At 41.3% G+C, this 19,226-nt stretch overlaps 1 protein-coding gene across 1 annotated transcript in view; it reads right to left on the reverse strand.

Moving 5' to 3' along the window:
- The window catches only part of wdr27 (WD repeat domain 27), a 671,431-nt gene that overhangs the window by 215,347 nt on the left and 436,858 nt on the right, over positions 1 to 19,226 (reverse strand). The window lies entirely within an intron of this gene.

Genomic DNA, 19,226 nt, shown 5'->3' on the forward strand with positions numbered 1-19,226 from the left:
AAAATGTAGTGGGTGCACTGCAGATCTGCTGTAACTTGGCTAGGTGGCGAGCTGTGTCTGGATGGTGGTGGGGGGTGGGGGGGGGTTGTCCATCTGCTTGCTCTCTCAGCCTGTGCAGGTTGTCTAATGCATTGGTCTGTAGGTCTGGGGGATAGTAATGTAGGTCCCCTGCGATGGAGAACGGTGCGCCGTATACCATTTCTGCAAACAATGTTGGCAGGTCCTCCTTCGGTGCCCTGTGGATCCCGAGCAGTACCCATAGGAGCTCATCCATCCAGTTCAGCCCGGTCAGTCAGGCTTTCAATGCGGCCTTCAGGTGGAAGTGGAACCGTTTGACCAGTCTGTTTGCTTAGGGATGTTAGGCCGTTGTATGGTGGACCTGGTTGGCAGAGAATTTCACCAGGTTGGACAATAGACAATAGGTGGTGGAGTAGGCCAATTGGCTCTTCGAGCCAGCACCGACATTTATCGAATCACAGCTGATCTTTCCCTTTCAATAACCAATCCCAGCCTTATGCCCATAACCATTATCTCCCCTGCCCACAAGAGCCTTATCCAACTCTCTCTTAAATTTATCCAACAAATCCGCCCCCACTATCCTCTGTGACAATGCATTCCACAGACCCACAACTCTCTGGTTAAAAAAACTTCTCCTCATTTCTGTGTTAAATAGCCTTCCCTGTATTCTTAAACTATGCCCTCGAGTCCTAGTCTCTCCCATCATTGGGAACATGCTCTGATTTCACCCTTTCAAGCCCTTTGATAATCCTAAATACCTTAATCATGTCTCCCCTCATCCTTCTAAACTCCATCGCATATAATCCAAGTCTTTCTAACCTATCCGTGTATGACAATCCTGCCATCCCGGGAACTAACCTTGTAAACCTGCGCTGCACTCCTTCTATGGCAAGTATGTCCTTTCTCAAAAATTGGGGACCAGAACTGGACGCAATACACCAGGTGAGGTCTCACCAGGGCCCTGCACAACAGGGAGGAGGTGAACTGCGCTCTTCAGTCCAATGTGATGTGGGTTGGGATGCCAAAACGCGTGACCCAGGTAGTGAGAAAAACCCGGGCACTCATCTCTGTGTCACACACAGCTGGGTATCACCTTTGGCCAGCGGGTGAATCTGTCGATGGTTGTGAACAGGTATCTCTTGGGTCACTGGGAGGGGGCCGACAATGTTGACATGGACATGTTCAAACCTGCATTGCGCCGGCTCAAAAGTCTGAAGGGAGGTTTTGGTGTGCCGATGACCCTTGGCACGCTGATCTTGTAAAACAGGTTGGAGCCCACAAGATAACGTCTCGGCAGAGTAAATGCCCACGAACGTCCGAGGGCAGGCAGAACATGGACCTTTGAAGGTCCGTGTGTATTCCCAATGTATTGGTCACAGGTGCGGCGACTGTGGATTCTTGTGCAATCGATGCTGGTCCAAAAACATTGGAACCGTCGAGGTCACCACTGTAGCGACTGCTGCGGCAGCACTACCAAGTAAAGAGAGTCCACACTTCGTGAGGGTGAACCAAAGAATAACTTTATTGGTTTGAATTTGCCGTGTCTCCATGCTGCGCCCCCTCCCTGTGTGTGTGTGTGTGTGTGTGTGTGTGTGTGTGTGTGTGTGTGTGTGTGTGTGTGTGTGTGTGTGTGTGTGTGTGTGTGTGTGTGTGTGTGTGTGTGTGTGAGAGAGAGAGAGAGAGAGAGAGAGAGAGAGAGAGAGAGAGAGAGAGAGAGAGCTGGCAAGCTTGTGGAAAACCCATTTGGAAGACTGGTTGTGAGTGCTTAGTTCAGCCTGGTCAAAGAATTTGTGGTTCATGCAAGAGGAGAGGACTGGCTGTCTAATGTTTTACTTGGAATAAGTGAAACAGAAAGGAACTCTGTGGTGACCAAAAAGAAAGATGTTATCATCTGGAGAACCCTGAAGGATCAAGTTTCATCAGCAAGACACTGAAGTGGCTGATTAAAAGCAAACAACAAATCTCTTTCTGAAAACCGACAAAATCATTCCTGAGCGGTAACCATTTACCTTTCAAGCACCAAATCCTGGTCAACTTTATAAATGTTAAATTCTGTGGACAGTCTAAAAATTGCCTGCAACCAGTGAACTTGGAGGAATGAGAAGTGAAATTGGACTGTGAACCAAAGAACTTTTCTGAACTTACACACACATTACATACTCTTGTGCTTAGAATTGGAAGGGGGTTAAGTTAGGTTAGTTAAGTCAATAGTTATAAGTTAAAGTGTGATTCTGTTTCCATGTTTAAATATAATTAAAAGCAACTTTTGTTTACGTAACCATTTGCCTTGGTGAATATCTATTGCTGCTGGGTTTTGGGGTCCTCTGAGCTCATAACAATAATGTCTATAATCTTGAACCAGAATTCTCTTGCCCATTTCCAATGTTCTAGGTGAGGTCTGTGGCGATGCTGTTTTTTGCAATCAGAGACCCAGATCTGGATGATCTGCGGACAGCCTGGTCCGCAAGTTGTGGCCAAACATTAGTTCTGCTGGGGTGCATTTTGTGGTAGAATGTGGAGTGTTTCTGTATCCCAATAGGAAATCTGCGATCTTGTGTGTCTAAGAGGCATTTAGAAGTTTCATGGTTTTCATTGCTTTTTTTGAATGTTTATACAAAACATTCTGCCTCCCCATTAGTACTAGGATGATAGGGTGCGCACAAAATATGTCTGATATTGTTGTCACACATAAATTCTTTAAAATATTCTGATGTAAATCCATAATTAATTTATGAGGCAATCCATAAGTAGCAAAGATAGCTTGTGGACAGTCAATCGTGGGATCTGCTTTGGTATTTTTCAGCTGTGAAACTACTGGCCATTTGGAGTGTTCATCCACAGCTATTAGGAAAATCTCACCCAGGAATGGTCCAGTGAAGTCTACATGAATCCGATGCCAGGGTTTGGATGCCATTTCCATGGGTTAGTTTCGGCTTGCGGCATTTTTGGCTGCATTGACTGACATACTTTGCATTCTCTTACTGTTGTTTCAATGTTTCCATCTATGGAGGGCCACCAGACAACCATCCGGGCCAGTACCTTCATTTGTACCATTCCCGAATGGTTGAGGTGTAGCTCTGATAACATGGTAGTTTGCCATTTGGTTGGAATAATTGTACAGGTACCCCATAGTAAACATCCTTCTTCGACTCATAGTTCATGGCGGCAAATGTGGTAAGGTTTTAGATCTTCTGGAATGACTTCAGATTCGGGCCACCCATTAAGCGGTGAAATATAGGATTTTGCTTAATGTTGCCTCTTTTTGGGTTTCCTTTGTGATGGGCTGTAATGGGTAGTTGTTGAAGTTGGTCTTGGTTGATCGCTGCTGCCTCTGCTCTCCATTTAATAATTTCTTTTATTTTATTTTAGTGGCATGCCTAATAAGGCCTCTGCATGGCTGTTGAGTGTTCCTAGTTTATGTTTCAAATCATAGTTTTTTGCTGCTTAGTAGCATGGTGCATCTTTCAATTCTGGCCCCAGCTAATATTTTTTCCGTAAAGATATTGGTGGAATTTTTTTTTACACCGAAGATAAGTGCCAATCCTTCTTTTTCTACCTGGGCATAATTGCGTTCGCTTGTGGTTAATGTTCGTGAAACATACACTACTAGTTGATCACCTTTTTCTGTGATTTGGGATAGTACCACACCTAGTTTCACTGGTGAAGCATCCACGGCTAGTGTAACTTCTTTTCTAAGGTCATAGTGGAGCAGCACCTTATTTGTTTTGCAAGTGTTCACTGTCGTTTCGGCCGGTGATGATGATATTATCTGGGTAACACCCAACTGAGAGTCCATGTTGTAATTTGTCCTTTGTTGCTTGAAAAATCCCAGGCGCTGCTGATATTCTGTAAGGCCTATGTGTACAGGTGAATAATCCTAGATGGGTCCAATTCTATCTGTTGATATGCTTGTGACAAATCTAGTTTTGTGAATTTTATGCTTGGAACAATTCTTCTGCCTTGGGCATGGGGTGTTTGGACATTTTGATGGTGATTTTGTAATCGCTGCAAATGCAAATTTCACCGTTTCCTTTCCGTACGGGTACAATGGGCGCTGCCCATTCATTGCATTGTATTGGTTCTAATATGCCTTCATGTTTTCGTCTTTTTAATTTAGCCTCAATTTTTCCTTTCATAGCAAATGGGACTGTTCTGGCTTTGAAGAATTTTGGTTCTGCATTTTCTTTTAATTGCAGTTTGGCTTGAACACCTTTGATTTTTCCCAATTCTTGTTGGAAAACCACTGTGTAGTTGTTGAAGATTTGGTCGAGTTCTGGCTGGGAGGTGTTTGTGTGGTTTACATTTAGTATTGAACCGATTTCCAGGCAGTCTAGGGGAATGTGTTGTAGCCAGTTTCTTCCAAAGAGTGCTGTCCCCTGGGTATCTACGATGTAGATATGGAGAGAGAGAGAGTGTTTTTGGTTGCTGTTGTTTGTATTGTACTTGGACTGAACTTTTTCCAAACATTTTGATTCTGTCTCCTGTAATAGATCTTAGAATTATTTCAGTTTTTACCAGGAGGCAAGGTAGCAAGCATTCCTTTACATGTAACGGCCTGTGTCTAACTCCACCTTCAGAGGGTGTCCATTTCTTTCTAGTTGTATAAAGATTGCTGTGTTTCCTCCCTTTATTCCTCGGATGTGTAATATCTCAGGAGCTGAAATTTCAGGAGCTTGAAGGTCAGCCGTTAGGCTGTTATCATCACCTTTGCTAGGTTTCCTGTCTGTCTGTCTGTCTGTCTGTCTGTGTGTGTCTCTCTCTCTCTCTGCAATTGTTTTGACTTTAGATGCCTGCTTATTTGCAGGCCACCTGCACTTTAGAAGTGAACATTTAGCTTTGATATGTCCTGTTTTGAAATGGTTGCATTTAGAATTTTTGAAGAAACCGTTTTCTGGTCGGTGGTTGTATTTGCGGGACGTCCTCCCAACCAGTAGGTCTGTTGGACCCACATCCAAGTTTTTATCTGCCATTTCAAATTTGCAGGTAGTTCTGTATGCAATATGTAATGTAACGTCTTCATCCATTACTAATAATTTTTACCTTGCTTGGTGATTTGCCAGCCCGATCACCAACCTGTCTCGCAGTGCCTGACTTAGAAACTGCTTGAAATGACAGTGCAACGATGACAGTTTGCGCAACGATGCCTGGTATTTACTTACTGTTTCTCCTTGTCCTTATTTCCTTTCATAGAATCGTTGCCTTTCTGCCATAACTGGTGGTTTGAGGCTTAAATGGTTCCTTAGAGCTGTGCATAATTCGTTGAATGTCTTCGACCCTGGATCCTCTGGGGACAGCAAGGTCTTAAGGAAGTCAAATGCTTTGCTGTCCATTATACTGAGGAAGTGGGCACATTTGCAGTTTACTGGATCTTCTACAATATTGTGGGCTACGCAGAAGTGGTTAAACCGTTCTATGCAGTTTCCCAACTTTCTTCTACTTCGCTGAATTCCCTGAACTTTCCCTTCACCATCTTGGTGCACTTTCACCTTGATCTTTTGGTGGAGTTTTGGGTAGTTGTTTTCTACTTTTCCTGTTGTCTTCTTTCTCACAGTTGGTGCATGGTGTATGTATAGGGTTCATTTCATTCCTCGTCGCCACTGTTGTATAAGCATACTGACACACAGGGTTATATATATGGAAGGGTGGGCTTATATCCAACAATTTGGACAGTCATTAGTTGATTAAGGACAATCAGCATGGATTTGTGTGTTGTAGGTCATGTTTAACAAATCTTATAGTTTTTTGAACCAGGAATGTTGATGCGTTAAAGGCTGTGGATGTTGTCTATATGGACCTTAGTCAGGCCTTTGGCAAGGTTGCACATGAGAGATTGATTCAGAAGGTTAGGATTCAAAATTGGCTTGGTGGAAGAAAACGGTGGTGGTGGATGGTAGCTTCTCAGACTGGAGGTCTGTGCTGAGTGGTGTACCTCAGGGATCTGTGTTGGCACCATTATTGTTTGTTATCTATATAAATAACCTAGATGATAATGTGGTGAATTGGATCAGCAAATTTGCTGATGACATAAAGGTAGAAGATGTTGAGGACTGTGAGGAAGATTTTTCAAAGTTTGCAGAGGGAACTGCACTAGCTTGGAAATTAGGCCAGTAAATGGCTGATGGAATTTAATGCACATAAGTGTGAGGTGTTGCACTTTGGATGAACTAATCAGGGTAGGACGCACACAGTAAATGGTTGGCCATTGAGGAGAGCAGAGGAACAAAGAGATCTGGGAATACATATACATTGTTCTACAAAGGTGGCATCGCATGTGGACAGGGTTGTAAAGAGCTTTTGGCATCTTAACCTTTATAAATCAAAGTACTGGGTATAGAAGTTGGAATGTTGTGTTGAAGTTATTCAAGTCATTGGTGAGACCACAGAATATTGTGTGCAGTTCTGGTCACCCAGTAGCAGGAAAGATTTCAATAAGATTGAAAAAGTGCAGAGAAGATTTACTAAGATGTTGCTGGGTCTTCAGGAGTTGTGTTACTGGCGAAAGATTAAACCAGTTAGGACTATACTCCTTGGAACAAAGAAGAATGAGGGGAGACTTGATAGAGGTTTATAAGATTATGAGGGGTATAGACAGAGTAGATGTGAGTAGGATGTTTCCACTTAGATTGGGGAGATAAATACGAGAGGTCATAGCTTTAGGCTGAAAAGGGAGGGGGATAAGGGGAACAATAGGGGAAGGCTTTTCACTCTGATGTAGTGAATGCAGATTCGATCTTGATTTTTAAAAATAAATGGATAAATACATGGATTGGAGAGGTATGGAGGGTTATAGAATGAGAGTAGGTCAGTGGGTTTTATTGGTTGGCACAGACCAGAAGGGTCAAATGACGTGTTTTCTGTGTTGTAATGTTCTCTGGTTCTATCACGAGAAGATTCAGCCACATAAAAATGATATAGTTTGACTTTTGACATGTGAACCTTATGGACTACATTTAATTGTAGGAGGGAATGGCAGGCACATAATGATGAGGTATAAACCAATTTGAAAATTACATTCCAAGTTTCTTCAGAAATGAAAAGCTATAGGCCCTGTTCCCAGGCTTTTTAAATTTTATCTGAGGAAGCCTCTCTTATTCCCAACAATATATGTTAGATATTGATATCAACCATAAATGTTAGATATTGAACTGTTATAAAAATTTTGTAAATTAAAAATGACATCAATTAAACTCTATCAGTCCTCTAGGGAAATGTTTGTAATTGAGATCGCAAAAAATCTCTAATCTGTAAATAATGGAAAAAAAGGAGTATATGGTCATCTATATTTAGCTGACAGTTGTTCAAAAAGAGCAAGACTTCCTTCGATCATTAAAACATGCTTAATCTATACGATTCTTTAAAAGTTGCATCAATCATGGAAGGTTTAAAGAAAAAGAAAAAAGGTCTAGAAAGAGAAAATCTCATTTAACCAAAATATTTTCTAAATTGTATCCAGATCCTCAAAGTATGTTTAACCACCAGATTATTAGTTAATTTATTTAAAGATCTAGGAAGTGAGGATCCAAGAAGGGAAATAAGAAAATTTTGTAACAGAATTAAACTCCAAAGAGACCCATATTGGACAGTATTCATGGTTAATATAATATGGCAAGTAAAACTTTCAATACATCTGTACATTGTATTTAGGCATATGACAATAAACTAATTCCTTCATTCATCTAGAGATCTATGACTTTCTAGCTGCTGAACAAATCATGGAAGCTAATTGTTCCTGTGTTATTTGCAGCAGACAACCCAGGGAATATGGCTCCATACTAAAGCCTGATTACAGGATTGAATTACTGATGGGTTAAAGTAAAAACAGTCTACTGTCTAGTCTCAGTGGACTGGAGAGAGTCAGAATGCAAGCCTCAAATGAACTTGCTGCAGAGAGATGGGTTTCTTCCCCCACACCACTCAAGCTGAGGGAATATCAACTACCTGTAATGAGTTTGCATTGATGTCTTTCAAGTCTGCATTATTTTTCCACCCAGATGTTCAAATGCACCTGCAGCCTACTTCACCAGTCAGCCACCATGGCATTATGTCTGGCACAGCTAGATCACCTTTAAATTACAGAAAATATAAAGGAGGCATTCAATAGCCTCTAGGTCTCATTTAGACAGAGCACTGGGTTAATTGGTAGGAAGCAGGCACAGTCAGAAATATTGGGCACATAAGCTGTGGTAAAGATGGGGGGTGGGCAGTGAACAAAATGGGGTTTATTTCATTCCAGCTGTATTTAAGTTCAAGTTTATTTATCACAATATAGCTAGCACAGTAAGAAGATTTCTTCTGCAAGCAGTCTAACAGATAATATCCAATATTCATTCAGTCATGCAAAATGCACAATTTACAGAGTATTGTTATGAGCCCAGAGGACTCCAAAACCCAGGAGCAACAGAAATTCACCAAGGCAATGGTTACTTAAACAAAAGTTACTTTTAATTTTCTTTAAACATAATAACAAGATCAATCTTAAACTTCTTACACTTTACTTAACCTAACTTAACACCCTTCTAATTCTAAGTGCAAGTGTATGTAATGTGTATATGTTCAGTAAAGTTATCTGTTTCACTGTCCAATCATTCACTTTTCACTTCTCCAAGTTCACTGGTATCAGATAATTATACTGTGCAAGAATTTAACATTTATGAATCTTCACCAGGCTCTGGTGCTTAAAGGTAAATGGTTACAGCTCAGGAAGGTTCTTGTTGATTTCAGAGAGATATTTGTTGCTCATTGGACACACAAACTGATTTCCTCCAATCAGTCACTTCAGTGTCTTGGCGAAGAAACTTGTCTCATCATGGGTTTTCCAAATGATAACCTCTTCTTCAAGGTCACCACAGAGTTCCTCTTGTTTCCCTTATTTCAGGAGAAACACTCTAGCCAGCCATTACTCTTGTAAGGACTATAAGGGTTTTTGAACAGGCTGAACTCAGAACTCACAACCCATCTTCAAAATGAGGCCTTTCAACAAGCCTGCCATCTTGCCATTTTGCAGCCTCAACTGCTACTAAAAGAAAAATGTTTTTCCTCTTTCTGCTTGAAAAAAATCATATGACTTCTTACAGACTTCCGAACCCAATCTTTGAAAGATCTTATCAGTATCTAAGCCTGGACTTTATTGCCTATACACAATAGATCAGCATTCTTCATTGCTTCTGCAAAGTCAACTGAGCTTCGATATCTAGTTTCAGCAAAGCTCTTGCATTTTAAATGAGATGTCTTTAGTGGTGTTACTCTGTTTGTGAAGTATAACCTACACTAATCCCCCCCCCACCCCACAATCTACCTCTTTTCAAGATCTATTTTACCCATAACTATTCTAACATATCCTGTAACAGTACAGAGCAACAATGAAAATAAAGATTAATTAATATCTAGCAAGGGTAGCTTGAGTACTGTGTTTATTCAGGAGCCTGATGGTTATGGGAAACTGCTTCAACACTCGTTGGGGTGGGGGGGGGGGTGGCCCCTCTTTCACCCTCTTGAGCCTTCTCATGATGGGAGGAAGAAAAGAGCATGTCAGGAGTGTAATGGGTCCTTCTTGACTGCTTTTCTAGGCAGTGGAAGATATGGATGGAGTTCATAAAGGGATATGTTCATAAAGTGTTATGTTCTAAGCTGCATTTATGACCTTTTCTAGCTCCTACCAATTTTGAGCAGATTAGCTCCATAGCACGTTGCAATGCATCTAGCAAGTATGCTTTTAATGTGCACCTGCTGTTGAGGGTCGATATTGAATTTGTGCCTTTAACTCTCGCACGTTTCAACCGAACTCCAATAAGCAAACCTACCACGCATACACCAACCGAAAAGTCACACACGTGCAAAGGAATGAAGATGGCCATGCCCAGCCTTTGGACCCCAAGACACCAACTAACAAAGTAAGTATGCACATTTTGGCTCTTACATCCCTGTTACAGTTTGTCAAATACTACATAAACTGTGTAAATTTTGTATTTTTCTTATATTTAAAAATAAAATTCAGTCATCTGTCCAGATGGATGCAAGTCGCATAGGTCATAACTCGGGAGGTACTTTTGTACATACAAATAAATCTGGTCTCCAGTGTAACCCCTGCTCGGGGTTCAGGACTGACCCATTGCATTTGACCCTCTGGAGCTGCTAGCAGCTTGGGCTTCAGAGATGGTTTGAAGGCAGTAGCAAACAAAGAGAGAGTCAGAGAGACTATACATGTTGCCTTTTCAATGCAGGACCAGTCCATGAGACCTGCGAGGACCAAATGTATGTCAGCCTCACAGATGGGCAGATCTAACCCTTGATTGTCAGGTGAGATGACTTCCAACTAGGCTCCAGGCAGAGAGGGCAAATAACCCTCCACAATTCACACCACTCTGGTGCACTTTCTTAATGTGTTTGTCCTAAGACATGTCATTGAAGATATTTATTCTTAAGAACTTGAAGCTATCTACTCTTTTTACTGTACTGAGGAGATGGAATGTAATAAGGGAAAGAATAAATGGTTGTTGAGCTGGAGACGTAGGCAAAACTAAAATGGGTCCCTCTTAAAGATGTGCTGAATACTTTTCTTACACACAAATTAAATTCAGTTTAATCACAAAAATTCTTCATCCATCTTTTCCTGGGCTTAGCTTTGGATCAAACTGAAATACAAATCGTTGGAGGAGCTCAAATGATCTAGTATGTTCATGCTGAACTTCTCTATCAATTCATTATTTGCTCTAGATTCCTACATCTACATCTTGTGTGTGTTTTTCTATTGTTTTACACCAATTCTCAAGGTTTGCTACTTTGAAGATGCTTCTTTCTTCTCTACGAAAGGAGCTGTGTGAAGCTTTCTCACACTACTCACCTACTGCACTTTCAACTGCCCTCTCCATCTCTGGCACCTTCTACCCTGCACCCGATCACCCCTGGGCTTCTTCCCTGGTTTCTTTCTCTCTTTACAAATGTAATTTCACTGTCCTTTCTTTGCGAAGATAAAGACAGCAAAATTACATACCTCAAGGGATATATTACATACCAGTATATCAAATGAATAGTCAATATATTGAGTATCCAAACCTGAAACAGTGACTGACCATTTCATTCAGATCTTTTTTAGTAGCACAATGCACTCGTATTAACAATGCAAGACCACGTCAAATGCACTGTGAAGTTATTGAGGCCTGTATCCCAAAGGATTTTTTCAAATCAAGAGTGCAGGAATCAAGGGGAGGTGGGAAGGGGGTGAGGGTGGAAATCCCACACTTCCTGGCTCTGACAAATTACATTAGCATCAAAATAGATCTTTTTCAGAATCCCACTATAAAATTGGCTTTAACAGCTCTGTCTAAAAGAAAGCAGAAATTCCTTGCCTAAGTGTAGTGCTTAAGAGTTTGCTTTACATTTTTGCTAACACTGACAATCATGCTGAGGTAGAGCTACATAGAAGATGTGACAAATGTTAACTCTTAAATGAATTCCAGAGACAGGCTACAATGAAATGTATTAGCCTAAAGTGGCACATTTAGTTCCTATACGGATGAACTATCATGAACTTGAATACTGCAAAGACATTGGTCTAGATATTTGATAATCTTCTGGTGTGGTTTTCAACACGATGAAAATGAAACTCCTGGAGTGAAAGATAATAGTGGCCAGCTGGAGGAATTCAGTGGAGCGAACAGCAATATAGCAGGGGGATGGGAATCAGAATGAGAGGGCTGAGAATAGAGCAGATGGTGGAAAGGTTGATGCAATGTACTGCGAATTTGTGAAGAAGGACAGGCAGTGGTGGAAGCACTGTATATCCGTTGGAGGATTAAAATGTGTTTATTTCAAATCAAGGAAGGAATAAGGGAGATGAACTCAGAGCATGGATCAGTATGTGGAATTAATATATGACCATTACAGACACAGTTGATGCAAGGACAGGATTGGATGATGCAGGTAATGGGGTTTAGATGTCTTAAGAAGGATAGGATTGGAGGTAAAAGGGTGGGGGGAATGGTAGTAGCATCCCTAATATCTCTAAGCAGGGATATTATCACACAGTAGCAGAAAGGGAGGATGTTGTTGAGGGATTCTCTACAGATTCAATGTGGGTGGAAGTCAGAAACAGGCCCTCAGGGTCTACGGGCCCTCCAAAATGTCCTCGAGACACTGAGGAGAGATGTGTAGGCAGATTTTGGAATGGTGAAGAAAGAACAGGCTTGTTATGGGAGACTTCAGCTTCCCAAATATTGCCTGGCACCTCCTTACTCCAACGAGGATAGATGGGGCAGAATTTGTCAGATGTGTCCATGAAAGATTCATAACACATTATGTGGACAAGTTAACTTGAGGTTCTAGTGCTGGATAATGAACCTGCTCAGTTGAAAGACCTCTCAGTGGGGGACCATTTCAGTGAAATTGACCCTGACATTTAACTTAGCTATGGACAAGGACAAAATGGTTCCATGTTTAACTGAGGAAAGGCTAATTACAATGGGATTAAGCAGGGAAAATCACTGAAGAAACGTGGGGGATATTTAGGGACCACTTAAGTCGTGTTCTGGATTAGTTTGTCTCACTGAGACAGGACAAAGATGGGAGAATAAGGGAACCATAGTGGACAAAATAGATGAGGAAAAAGGATGCACATAAAAGGTTTAGGATGCAAAAGACAAGAAAGGCTCATGAGAAGTATATGGTAGCCAGGAAGGAACTTAAGAAAGAATGTAGGAGAGCTAGAAGGAGGTATGAGAAGCCCTTGGCAAGCAGGATTAAGAAAAACCTTAAAGTGTTTTATGCATGTATGAAGAAACAAGGGATGGCAATAGTGAAGGTAGTGTTGCTCAAGGATAAGATGAAGGTAAAGCCACTCAACGAAAAAGATATGTGCCTGGAGGAAGGGGAGGTCCTAAATTAATATTTTGCTTCAGTGTTTACCAGAGAGAGAGGCCTTGGTCAAGGTGAGTTCCAAATTGTACAAGCATATGTGTTGGAGCATGTTGAGGTTCTTAAAAAAAAAGAGAATGTGTTGGATTTTCTTAAACATTTGGATTGATAAGTGGGATCAGAAGAGATTTACCCCACGTTGCTACAGAAAGCAAGTGAAGAGATTGCTGGGGTGTTGGCAATAATGTTTGCATCCTCCCTGGCTAAAGGCATGGTAGCAGAGGTTTGGAGAATGGAAAGTGTGGTCCCCTTCTTTAAAAAAAAAGGTAATAGAGAGAATCCTGGAAATTGTAGACCAGTGGGTCTTGCATCAGTGGTGGGTAAACTATTGGAGAGGATTCTTAGGAACCGGATTTACTAGCATTTAGAGAAGTATAGCCTTCTCAGGGATAGTCAACATGGCTTTGTGAGAGGTAGGTTGTGCCTCTCAAGGCAAATTGAGTTTTTTGAGGAGATAATAGAAGAAATTGATGAAGGTAGACTGGTAAATGTGATGTGTATGGATTTGACAAGGTCCCCATGGTAGACTCATTTGGAATGTCATGAGACATGGGATCCAAGGAACCTTGGCTGTATGGATTCAGAATTAGCCTGCCTGCATTAAATAGAGGGCATTAGTGGATGGAACATATTCTGCCTGGAGGTCAGTGACTAGTGGAGTTCTGCAGGGATCTATTCTAAGACCTCTGCTCTTTGCAATTTTTATAAATGACCTGGACGAAAATGTATAGGGATGTGTCAGTAGGTTTGCAGATGACACAAATATTAGAGGTGTTGTGGGGAGTCTCGAAAGTTGTCATAGGTTAAAACAGGATATAGAGAGGCTACAGAGTTGGGTGGAAAAATGGCAGGTTGAGTTCAATCAGAATGCGTGATGTGCTCAAACTTGAAGGCAGAGTACATGGTTAATAGCAAGTTTCTTAATAGTCCAAGAATCCCATGCAGATTGATGGGGTAGTTGAGAAGGCTAATGGTATTCTGGCCTTGATTTATCAGGGATTGAGTTCAAGAGTTGTAAGGTTATGTAGCCTTTAAAACTCTGATTAGACCACACTTGGAATATTGTGTTCAGTTCTAGTTTCCTCATTACAGGAAGGATGTAGAAGCTATGGAGAGGCCACAGAGGAGATTTACCAAGATGTTGCCTGGATTAGAGAACATGAGGCAAGGTTAGTGGAGCTAGGGTTTTCTCTTTAGAACAAAGGATAAGAGCTAGTTTAATAGGTCAACATGATTATGAATGGCATAGAGAGGATGGAAAGCCAGCACATATTTCCTGGGACGAGATCAGAAAATAGCAGACGACATCTGTACAAAGTGAGGAGTGGAAAGTCTAGGGAAGATGTCAGGGGTAAGTTTTTCTCCACAGAGAGTGAGAGTAGTGGGTGCCTGGAGTGTGTTGCCTGACATGGCACTGGAGGCTAGTACAAAAGGGGAATTTAAAAAAATCTTTGCCAGGCACATGGATGAAAGATAAGCAGAGGATAATGAGGTTGAGAAGTTAGTTTTTTTGAGTTGGCTTATAGAGTTCAGCACAACATAGCAGGGCTGAAGGGCCTGTACCGTGCTGTAATGTTTTATGTTCTAATTCCACGTGCAAGTTTTGTGCTCTGTTGCAGAACACTTTGGAGGCTTCCTGTTCATTCTATAAACTACTGATTACAAGTGTTATATGTGTAACCACAGCTATTTGAGCACTTATAATGTGCTCCCTGTCAGGGTGATGTGCAGTCTGATTTAATGTTCCTATTCAGGAGCCAATATGCTCCTAGGCCACTGTATGCACACAATAGTATGGGAATAGTTAGTAAATACCGTGGAGAAGTGAAGATTAAATTACTGGCTTGGAGAGTTACAAATTTGAATAGATTGTCTGCGCCAAATGGCATAGACTTCATATGTTAAAGCGGTAACAGATAAAAATCTGAGAAGCTGCATTTTATTTTAATGTGAGTGAATAAATTACAGTAACCTGTGCAATGCATTTTCAGTTGTATGAACTTGACTTATATCAAGCTTCTCCCTTAAATATGAAAGAAAATATGATTGTAGCATTTCTGACTATATGGAAAGGACAGAGAAGCAGGATTGGCTATCTCTGAAAATCAAGCAATCTTTGTACCCAAGCTACAAATTCATTAGTGCAGGATGATGCAGCTAAACTAAAGGATCTGGACTCTGTCCCTTTGCAAATGGAACTTCATCTCCTTATTGGCAGACCCCAATCAATGTGAATTGACAACATCACCTCCTCCATGCTAACCATCAGAACAGGGGCACCCCAAGGGTGCGTGACTAGTCCTCTGCTCTATTCCTCGTACACTCATGACTGTGTAGTCAATTTAATCTATCAATTTGCTAATGACACCACTGTTGTTGGCCAATTAAGTGAAAACGACGAGTCAGAATACAGGTTGCGTGGTACCGGAACAACAATCTTTGTCCCAATGTCACCAGTTATTGTTGATTTTAGGAAGAAGCGACCAAGGTACCATGCACCTGCCCACGCTGATGGGATTGAGGTGGAGAGGGTTGGTACCTTCAATTTCCTGGCAGTCCATATTACAGAGGTCCTCTCCTGCAGCCCACACATTAAGGCAACCATGAAGTAAGCACACTAAAGCTTTGGAGTCTGAGGAGATTTGGCATGTTGTTTACTACTCTATTAAACTTCCACAGAGGCACTCTGCAAAATATACCAACTGGTTACATCACAGCTTAGCTTGGTAAATCACTGAGGGCCTACTTCCATGCTGTATGATTGAGTGCAAAATCAAATGCTTAGGGACACAGGGGGCTTCAGAAGGCAACAAATATAGTCAGGTCCATCAGTCTCTGACCTTCCATCCAGTGAAGACATCTGTATGAGACACTGAGTCACAAAAATATGCTATCACCCTGGTCACAACCTTTACTTCCTGCTACCTTTGAGCAGAAGGTACAGAAACCATAAAACCACTAACTCTGGGTTCAAAAACAGTTTCTTTGCGACAGCTATCAAGTTTGTGAATTGCCTACAGTTAACATTAATCATGGATTACTCCAACATCACAAAAGGACTGTCTGCACTATTGCAAAATCACTTTATTTTTGCACAAGGAGAACAGAATATTTATTATCATATTTTTGCATGTGCTATCTGTTTTTTATTCAATTATGTATACTGTAGTAGGTTTTGCATTACAATATTGTAGTCTTTTTTGCCAAGTATCTGCTCAGCTCCAGTAAGTAAAAACATTTTGTGCATATTTACCTTGTGCAATGTATAAACGTACATTATCATTGCCATCTTCTTTCAGCCCTTGTTCATTCAAAATAATGGATCAGTTCTAATTTTAAATTGGCTGTTATGTTACTTTATTGTGTGGAATTGTTTCTTGCTGCTGCACCTGAGCACTGTTTATGAGTACTTGAATAAAGTCAAATTCAAAGAGCAGGAATCATTAATGATTCCGCTGTTTTGAATATGCAAATATTGGCTGATTTATTTATAATATCATGCAATCCTTTGGAAAGTTTAGTTGAAATCCCCTTATTATCATTAGTTGATCCAAATCTGCAGTCAGGATAGTGCATTCTACAAGGTAAATGTGGAAATAAGTCACAGACATGTTATTACTACTTACTGAGTCTTAGATGTACCGTAACAATTTAATTCTTATATTTATATTTTTATTTACATTGAACTAAAATTAATGATAGCAATGGGTAAATTTCAGTAATAACAAATTGCAATGCAAAGGTACCTCCATCCATTGATGAATCAGAATTTTTTTTTCTTTGTACACACGGATAAAGCAGATGGAGAATACGTAACCAAGTGTTCAGTTACCCAGTTGCATGCATAGGGAATACACATCAGTACAGACTGATTATAAATTGCTGCGATTGCCAGAATTGGAAGTCTATTTCAACATTCTCACAATTATTGAAACTCTAGAGTTACATAGAAGCATTTGTAAACCAAAAGATGCCCTCAAAACAAAGTACAGATAGATGATTTTTTTATCAAATATGTTTGATCTTCTCCTCACTCTGTAGTTATGACCAAATATTTACCATCACTTTGAATTGTTAGGACAGTAGCAGTGCATCCTTCCCCTCTGTAACATTATTATAAGTGATAATGGACGGCAAAAATAAATGAGAACGTTTAATATATAACAGCTATGACTACAATAAGGTACAAATATATTGTAAGTATGTAGCATCCCCATTGTTTCTATCAACACTGCTTATATTTTTTTTACTGTGGACATTTCTGTTAAACTTTCTAACAAAAATGATTTGAGAGGAAAAATCATTTATGTACATTATGCGGGCTCACTCTTAAGTTACGAATAAGTTGGATAGATATGTGGATGGGCGAGGTCTGAAGAGTTATGGAATGGGTCCAGGTCAATGGGACAAGTGGAGTGATGTTTCGGCAGAAGGGCTAAATGGCCTGTTTTCTGAGGCGCCTGCAAGCTGACACCAAGACACAAGAGAAACTTGTCCGTGAACTACTCTTTGCAGATGATGCCGCTTTAGTTGCCCATTCAGAGCCAGCTCTTCAGCGCTTGACGTCCTGCTTTGCGGAAACTGCCAAAATGTTTGGCCTGGAAGTCAGCCTGAAGAAAACTGAGGTCCTCCATCAGCCAGCTCCCCACCATGACTACCAGCCCCCCCACATCTCCATCGGGCACACAAAACTCAAAACGGTCAACCAGTTTACCTATCTCGGCTGCACCATTTCATCAGATGCAAGGATCGACAATGAGATAGACAACAGACTCGCCAAGGCAAATAGCGCCTTTGGAAGACTACACAAAAGAGTCTGGAAAAACAACCAACTGAAAAACCTCACAAAGATAAGCGTATACAGAGCCGTTGTCATACCCACACTCCTGTTCGGCTCCGAATCATGGGTCCTCTACCGGCACCACCTACGGCTCCTAGAACGCTTCCACCAGCGTTGTCTCCGCTCCATCCTCAACATCCATTGGAGCGCTCACACCCCTAACGTCGAGGTACTCGAGATGGCAGAGGTCGACAGCATCGAGTCCACGCTGCTGAAGATCCAGCTGCGCTGGATGGGTCACGTCTCCAGAATGGAGGACCATCGCCTTCCCAAGATCGTATTATATGGCGAGCTCTCCACTGGCCACCGTGACAGAGGTGCACCAAAGAAAAGGTACAAGGACTGCCTAAAGAAATCTCTTGGTGCCTGCCACATTGACCACCGCCAGTGGGCTGATAACGCCTCAAACCGTGCATCTTGGCGCCTCACAGTTTGGCGGGCAGCAGCCTCCTTTGAAGAAGACCGCAGAGCCCACCTCACTGACAAAAGGCAAAGGAGGAAAAACCCAACACCCAACCCCAACCAACCAATTTTCCCTTGCAACCGCTGCAATCGTGTCTGCCTGTCCCGCATCGGACTGGTCAGCCACAAACGAGCCTGCAGCTGACGTGGACTTTTTACCCCCTCCATAAATCTTCGTCCGCGAAGCCAAGCCAAAGAAAAAAGAGTGTTCTATGGTTCTATTTATGTTTGAGCTATCCACTAACCTGCAGCGAGGGAGAGCTTTGTTGTGCATTTCGAATATCTTGAGGTAAATGAATGGCAGAGGTCCCCCTCTAGCCTTGCAAAAATGTCAGCCCATCTTCGATCTCTCTGTTCCTTTCCCTGCTCCACATTAGTTCAAAATTGCATCAAATAGCAAACATTTAAATAACAAATAATATTAAATAACTCAAAATGGAATTTAAAAACAACTAATTAGGTCAGCATCTCAACTTCCTCAAGAGTTTGCAGAGGTTTGGCATTTCACCAGAAACCTTGGCAACTTCTACATGCATGAGGTGAAATTGGCTATATACCTGGAATGGGAGCACCAATACCTCTGAGCAGAAAGTTCTGTAAAAGGTAGTTGTTACAACCTAGAATATCACAGGCAAAACTCTCCCACCCTCAAGAAAATTTACAAGGAATGCTACAGTCAGAGAGCAGCAGCAATCATCAAGGATCCACATCACACAGGACATGCTCTGTTCTTGCTGCTGCCATCAGGAATGGGGTATAAGTGCCACAAGACTCATACCACCATATCCAGGAACAATTGCTACCCCTCCACCTCAGATTCCTAAACAACAAACTCCATCAGAGACTCAATTAAGGACTTATTTTGCACATTATTTATTACTGAATATTTATTTTTCTTCTGCATTGTTTGTTCAGTTTTTTCTTTGTTTACATTTCTCTCTTTTGTATGCATGTATTTTCTTGAGTCTAGATTTTTGCACTACCAATAAGTAGAAAT

Source organism: Narcine bancroftii, chromosome 4 (genome assembly GCF_036971445.1).
Source record: "Narcine bancroftii isolate sNarBan1 chromosome 4, sNarBan1.hap1, whole genome shotgun sequence".
NCBI lineage: Eukaryota > Metazoa > Chordata > Chondrichthyes > Torpediniformes > Narcinidae > Narcine > Narcine bancroftii.